The sequence below is a fragment of the Podarcis liolepis genome (genome assembly GCF_965112155.1).
Source record: "Podarcis liolepis genome assembly, chromosome: 9".
Lineage (NCBI taxonomy): Eukaryota > Metazoa > Chordata > Lepidosauria > Squamata > Lacertidae > Podarcis > Podarcis liolepis.
Window position 1 is genome coordinate 42635396 of NC_139564.1, and position 7686 is coordinate 42643081.

The following is a 7686-nucleotide window of genomic DNA, read 5'->3' on the forward strand; positions in this document are numbered from 1 at the left end:
AATTGCATTGAAATGTTGGCTTATTGGGAGAAATTTGCATTAAGATACCGATGAATTTTCAAGAGAACTTTAAAAAGCACTTCAAACTGATTTGGAAATGAGGAGAACTGAACTTTAGACTGGGAAAATGAGAAATCGAGAGAATCCAAAACTGGAAGATTTAACGACACCTACTTTCGATTATATACTGTATGTTCTACTTGAGACGGACAATCCAAATTTGGTGGCAACCTAGACATGACCATGCACATTGCTGAGTAGTATCTCTGATTTCCATTTCCTATAGTGTTTTGCCTGAGCAGGAGCTTGCCAGGACCCACAAAAATTGTATCCATTTTTCCATTCAGCAAACTTGGATGGCAACTGTGTCGAGATTCAAGCCTATATAAGTAGAAGCTGGCAACTCTCCAGGCACCCGGCTTGATCTCCTGTTGACCTCCCTGTCTGCATTCCTCAGCAAGATCCAGGCAGAGGTCACGATAGGCGATCCTTCTCAGCGTGAGAAGAACACCCCCCTCTTTCTTGCCCCCTCGGCAGGGGAAAGAGATAGACAGAAACGTATTTACATGCCTTTATTTCTGTCTTTGCAGCATTACAAAAAACATGACTGCTCTCTTCAAACTCCAGCAGTCGAGTGACAAACACTTCCTGTACTTACTGGACAGGAACAAAAGGAAGAGCTCATATTACACTCTGAGCTAATTCAGGTGCTTCGCACTGTGAATTGACTGTCCCTCTGTTTCCCACGGACAGTCCCAACATCATGTGATGTTTTCAAGCTAGCAGCTCGCAGCTGCATTGCTTCTATATCGTAACAAACTGTTAACTGCCACCACAAGAACCACAGCGGATGTTTTACAGCACACATAGCTGAATCATGAATTTTGCAACTGCATGGTGTTATAGGGAGGACCCTGCTAAACCCAGGAAACAAATAAATGGTGGAATTTTGATTATTTGGGATATGCATGAAAATACTCACTGCAGAACTGTGCTAGACAAGGAATCCCTGAGCTGGCTTATGCAAACCAACCTGGCCAGCCTAGTGAAGAGCAAAGCCATTAACATGACCAAGGGTGCTGATGGCCCATCTAAGACAGGGGTTGCCAAGGTGATGGGGAGGGGGTGAGGTGACAGGGAAAGAGAGTCTTGAACAAGGTGTGTTAGGAGGAGAAAGAAAAAGAAAAAGGAGGAGGAGGAGGAGGAGGAGGGAAAAGAGATCCATCTCAGGCAGGCAGGCTGAAGGCAGGTTGGATGAGATGCTTTGGGCTCCAGTGCTGCACTGCTATGGGGAACAAGCCCCTCTTGAGATGCCTATGGCCCTGTGGGGGGCGGCTTCCAATTTTTGTAACAGTATGCTAACATTTGAGTTTGGGGAGATTTTTTTTTTCAAGCATGAGGAGAAAATAGAAGGTGAAATCAGTGTGAAGCTCCTAAGAAATAAATATATTCCATGAAAAATAGCTTTGTGTGTTTGTGTGTGTTGAGCATGGTTGCATGTGGGTTTGGCCTTATGCATTACTGTAATGCAACACCCATCAGTTTTCCAGTCAGGTCATGTGGACGTCAGCCCAAAAAAGGTTCTCCATACCTAATGGAGAGCACAGACAATGCCACTATGCAGAGTTCTACTCTTGACAGAGATTTTTCCATGCTACAGTCTGTCACCAGAAGCAACTGGTGGTGAGCAAAATCTCTCCACTCAATGAGAGTCATCCACACATAGGGCAGCTCTTACTCACAGGTTGTTTCCATGGATTGGTATGTGGTCCCTGAAAGACTTTAGATAGGCACTCACACAAAATATACTTTAAAAGGCATCTAATTCATTCATCTTAGCTGCCCTTTCTTTCCAAGTGCAATTCAAAAGCTGTAGCTTCTCAAGTGTACATTTTGCCTCCTACTGTAAAAGGTGTGCCCCTTAATCAAAACTTTAAAAAGAGCAATGCGAATACTGAGGGGGAAAAGTGCCACAAGAAACCTTTTGAAATTATGTATTCCATCTGGGAAATTGAAATATATTCTTTAGTTGCTGCCTCCCTTTCACAAAATAAAAAAAGAGAAAGACTATCAATATTCTGTGGAGGAGATTGAGTGAACATTTCCACCACGGAAACCTAAATAGTTTCAATAGAATATATTTCAATGCAGGCTATTCAGAGTCTTTCAAGGGAAGAAGCACAATAAAAAGAAACCCAGATCTCTTTCTTTTCTGATTCTTGGCTGGAGGCAAGTGGTTTCTGAAAGAGAATTTTTAGCATTTGAAGGAAAGAGCTTCCTGCATTTTGTGCACAAATGATCATTGGGCAGTAACAACATAGCCATATCCAAGGCTACCAAAAATAATGGACAAAGTTTGTGTCTGTGTGTGGGAGTGGGGTGTTAGAAGGAGTCAACTGATTTACAAAATGTGCAGTAATAACAGACCTCACTTTAAAACAGAGAGAGGGAAATATGCTGTAACAGCATGTAAGGAATCTGCCTCAAATACATTGCTCCTTTTCAGTATGAGGAATGTGTATCAAATACATCGCTGCTTTTAAGTGTGAAAATATTGTTGGTGCCTCTGGAAACTCACTCAGATCTGAAAATCTCTTTATAGTTCAGTTGTCAACCCTTCTAAACTCACATTGAAGGAGGAAATTTATTTTGTAAAACCTTCCAAAATTTGTCTTGAGGCAAACACCATTGGCTACAAAGATGCCTCTGAATAATGAAAAAACATTAATATTGGTAAATAGATGAAAGTATATCCCTTCATCTGAAGATGTTAAAGGACTTGCTCCAAGTGGTACTAGAGACTACAGGTACATGGGTTTTTGAAAGCTTCACAGAGACTCGCATTCAAACAAATGAAAATTTGGTAGCATTCATAATGAGTGAGCTAAAGAGTTCAGGTTGTAGAAAAAGCTTGGGACATTATACATGTAGACTGAGTTTCATCCCAATTATTTCTACTCAATCCCAATTATTTCTGATGCTGTCATTATCATGAAATAATGTCAAGTATAGTTTTCCTTTCAGTAAGGACCGGGACGCGGGTGGCGCTGTGGGTAAAACCTCAGCGCCTAGGGCTTGCTGATCGCATGGTCAGCGGTTCAAATCCCCGCGGCGGGGTGAGCTCCCGTCTTTCGGTCCCAGCTCCTGCCCACCTAGCAGTTCGAAAGCACGTCAAAGTGCAAGTAGATAAATAGGTACCGCTTTATAGCGGGAAGGTAAATGGCATTTCCGTGTGCTGCGCTGGTGCTGGCTCGCCAGAGCAGCTTTGTCACGCTGGCCATGTGACCCGGAAGTGTCTCTGGACAGCGCTGGCCCCCGGCCTCTTAAGTGAGATGGGCGCACAACCCTAGAGTCAGACATGACTGCCCCGTACGGGCAGGGGTACCTTTACCTTTACCTTTTATAGTTTTCCTTTCAGTAAGGAACATAAGATTGTCTTCCATTTACAGGACTGCCTCTCCTGGTATGCCCCACAGAGGACCTTAAGGTCCATGAATAATCATAGTTTAGAGGTCCCGGGCCCTAAGGAAGTCAGATTATCCTTCACCAGGGCCAGGGCCTTCTTAGTGATGGCTCCGACCTGGTGGAATGCTCTGTCCCATGAGACCAGGGCCCTGCAGGATTTAACCTCCTTCAGCAGGGCCTGTAAGACAGAGCTATTCCGCCTGGCTTTCAATTTGAATTTAGCCTGATCTTTTATTCCCCTTCCTTCCCTCCCCCTCCCCTTTTTATGAAGATTACCCGCTCTGGGATCCCACAGCTAATTCTCCCCTGGCCTCCTTGCTGGCCCAAATAGGACTAATTTAGCCAGCTAGCCCTGGTGATCATCTAATGTTTATTGGATGGATTTCCCCTAAATTGATTTTAGGACTTTGAATTATTGTTATTCACACTTTTATACTATATTTTATGCTGGTTTTTTGTATTATCACAATTAAGTGTTTTAAATTTGTTGTTAGCTGCCCTGATCCCGGTTTTCTGATGGGGTATAAATAAATTATTATTATTATTATTATTATTATTATTATTATTATTATTATTATTTGAAGGAGAGAAGTCTAATAATACTGTGCCTTCCTTTCTGAAAAGCCAACTTCGGGGCCATTTCTCCAGCAGTTGCTTTTCTGGGCAGGAAAGACTTATGGTAAGCAAAAAAGTCACAACTACTACTGGGACACAGAAGAGCACAGCAGTTCTTCGTCCACTCCTTTCCTTGTAGCTCCAGTGGCACCTTCTGTTTCCAGGATGGAAAACCTCAGAGCCAGGGGCCAAATGTGTCCCTCACTCAAGCGTTTGTATCTGGTGCTCAGGATTCTCCTCAGTCGGACCCTGCACCACTGACTGGTCTTGCTGCATGCCTTACTTGCGTGCTTTTGCTGGGCTGGAATGTGTCCGTGAACTATAATCATGCCTCTTGCTTTGCTGGATGGATGGTAGAGATGGGCAAGTGAGCATGTGTAGAACCTGCCCTATTGTACAAAGACAAACTTTACATTCATTGCCCTGCCCACTTTTGCCTCTGGTCCTGCCCATTATTGGCATGTGGCCCCTGGAAGGTTGCTCAGAAGGAAGTGTGGCCCTCGGGCTGTAAGGCATTATTTCCCCGTGTTTGATTTCTTTGCAAATGTAGAGGATGAAAAGAGATGCCAGGCAGGCAATTGCAAGTGGAAGCAGGCCTCACACTCAACTAGTTCAAAGCAAAATGTGAGCCAGCTTGCTTCTCTAGCCTTAGAAGCAATTAGATAATTACAGATTTTACCATATTAACTCCATAAGCTGATAGTTCATCTGGAATGATGATAGAGTGGAGGGAGAAATCCTATCTCCGTCCTTGAGGTTTTCATAAAAGCTGTGGATTTCATTATTCACTTTGCTGCCTGTGCAGTTATGTAGAACATTGTTTCCCACCGCCAAGGTAGTTACAGCCAGCTCGGAGAGCCAGCCGTTTCATGCATTCATTGGGTAAGAGGTGCCTTTCACTCCTTCTGTAAAAATCGCTGGTCTTCAGCTAGTGCTTTTTGAGGCAGATGGAGGAAAAATGGAAATTGGGATTAGGGAGGCCAAAAATAGAGTGTGCTTAGTACCAGAGACTAAAAAGCAGCGTATATGAGCAAGGAGGAGAGGCTATTACGAATGTCAGTCAAACTCTACTTTTAAAACTTGGAGATAGAAGAATAATCAGCGGGACAGATTTGCAGCTTGTCATTACCAATAGCCACCTCTAGCATGATTAATGATGTGAAAGCCCAGCGTGAGATATTCTCTCTGGTGTCCAAAAGTTCTGTTAAAAGTATCTAGGCAGCTTCTGCAAAAACAGATTCCTTAGTTGTCAACTGCATTACATCCTCTCTCCATGCTTCTCCTCTGAATACTGAATATATCTACTTTTCTAACTTCAGAAGCAACCAACTGCTGATTCTGACTACAGTGGAGGGAGGGGAAAAACCATCACAACCAGCTGAAGGACATAGAATAAACCTAGACTACTTACCTGTTTGCTTTCTCTCTTGATGCCTTAACATTTCTCCAGAGAACTTGTATGACTAACTGCTTTGACTTACAAAGAGTCCTTATGCACAAGAGCCGTGATGCATTATGAATAATCTGAATTATGAACACTTTGGCAAGAGAGGCTGCTAGTAACTTGTGATGCTTTCAGCGATATTCTCATCCAGGTGTTTCCCTGTAGTTCTGAATTATCTCATCTTGTTTCCAAAGTGGAACTGATGCATTAGGAATCCTTCACTGTTCTTTTTTTCCCCTTTAAATTTTGTGTTGAATGCAGTACATGTGGAATTTGCTGCCTCTTTGAGTTCCTATCATGCATTTGTGAGTCTTTCCTCGTCTATTTTGCTGTGATAAAACACTGCAAAAGGAAAAGGAAAAGCAATTGTACATACATGTGATTGCATCAAGATCCTTTTGTGTGTGGTGTTTTACTATTTTTCACACATGCATGGATGTACTAGTAAAATAACACACAAAACCAACCTTCATGAATGGAAATGCTGTTACATGGCTTTTGCTGTTAGCTTCCATTTTGTGTTTGGGGCTAACCAAAGATTGCTTTAGCTAAAACACAGGAACATGGGAATGACCATTCTTTCTTGATGTTACATCCAGTCTTGTAGTTGATTTCTCTATGCTTGGCCTTCTTGTCAGTGAGGTCATGAGGATCCAGGAAGTTGACTCATGGACTACCAGGGAGCTAGGTTGCAATAACAATAATAAGGCAAAATGATTGGTAAGATCACCAAATGATGGTTTATGCATCTAAAAGCCCCTACATTGAGCTCCAGAGACAAACTTTCTCCATAAACCAGAAATTTTACACAAATATAGATGCAGATAGAAATGACCTACCCATTAGACAGGTGGAAGCAGCTGCCTCATGTGACAGAATCCCGCAGGGCCCCACCCACCCCTTTCACTAGGGTGTCATGGCAGCGGCTTCCAGAAAATTCTTATGAGAACTTGCTGGAAGCTCCCACAACTCAACCCCAGTAAGTGAGACTTCAGCAATGAGGGCAGCTGTGAGGAGTCCAGGTTCCCACATAGAGTGCATTGCAGTAGTCCAAGTGAGAGATAACTAGAGCATGCACCACTCTGGTGAGACAGTCTGCAGGCAGATAGGATCTCAGCCTGCATACCAGATGGAGCTGGCAAACAGCTGCCCTGGACACAGAATTGACCTGTGCCTCCATGGACAGCTGTGAATCCAAAATGACTCCCAGGCTGTGCACCTGGTCCTTCAGGGGCAGAGTCACCCCATTCAGGACCATGGAGTCCTCCACACCTGCCCGCCTCCTGTCCCCCCAAAACAGTACTTCTGTCTTGTCAGGATTCAACTTCAATCTGTTAGCTGCCATCCATCCTCCAACCGCCTCCAGACACTCACACAGGACCTTCACTGGTTCTGATTTGAAAGAGAGGTAGAGCTGGGTATCATCCGCATACTGATAAACACTAGGCATATGCAAGAAAAACAGCATGAGTCACCAGGAAGACACTTGGTATAGTTATTGTTCTTGAAAGATAAATACATTTAGAAATAGCATCTACAAGATAAATCTTCCAGTTGAATCATCCTTGTTTACACGCCCCAATCTTAGCAGAACCTTCCCTGCCATATTACTGGGTCTTCTCTCCTGTAACCCCTCCCCAATGCCCAGGCACACCTAGCTGTAATTTATCCAATCCCCTTTCATTTCCTCATTTTAACTGCCTCCCATTGGTCATCATGCCGGCTCACCTAAACACACTTTTGGATCTAAGCCCAATGGATACATGCCTATCTAAGCCCAAGTTTTAGCCTTAGTTGCTGTCAAGTCTTCTCCCTCTGTGCAACCTCTCTGTGTATCCCACGAACACAGAATCACATCTTTATGTCAACGTTGGACTTCAAACCTAAGGCACAGCAAAGAGTCTATGCTGCTGATCCTGCACTCCAATATATTGAGGCCAAAAACTGGAATGTGCACCTTCCCAGCTGCACTCCCACATGACTCACATGACCTGCGTGAGATCACTGAGCCCCAAAACACATATTTTGGGGCAAAATGCATGAGATTGTGACCTCACGATGGGATGTCTCAATTTAATTAGGGCAGTTGAGGGGTGGGCAATGGGGTTTATCAAGACATAAGCTGCTATTTTCAGAGCATATAATTTGGTTAAGTTATTTAC

At 43.6% G+C, this 7686-nt stretch overlaps 1 long non-coding RNA gene across 1 annotated transcript; it reads right to left on the minus strand.

Moving 5' to 3' along the window:
* Positions 1-5506: 5506 nt before the first annotated feature.
* Positions 5507-7686, minus strand: LOC310686221. The gene is made up of 3 exons (XR_014515774.1): positions 7253-7686; positions 5992-6208; positions 5507-5866 (listed from the first exon to the last, which is right to left on the minus strand). It is a non-coding gene; the product is annotated as an uncharacterized lncRNA (long non-coding RNA).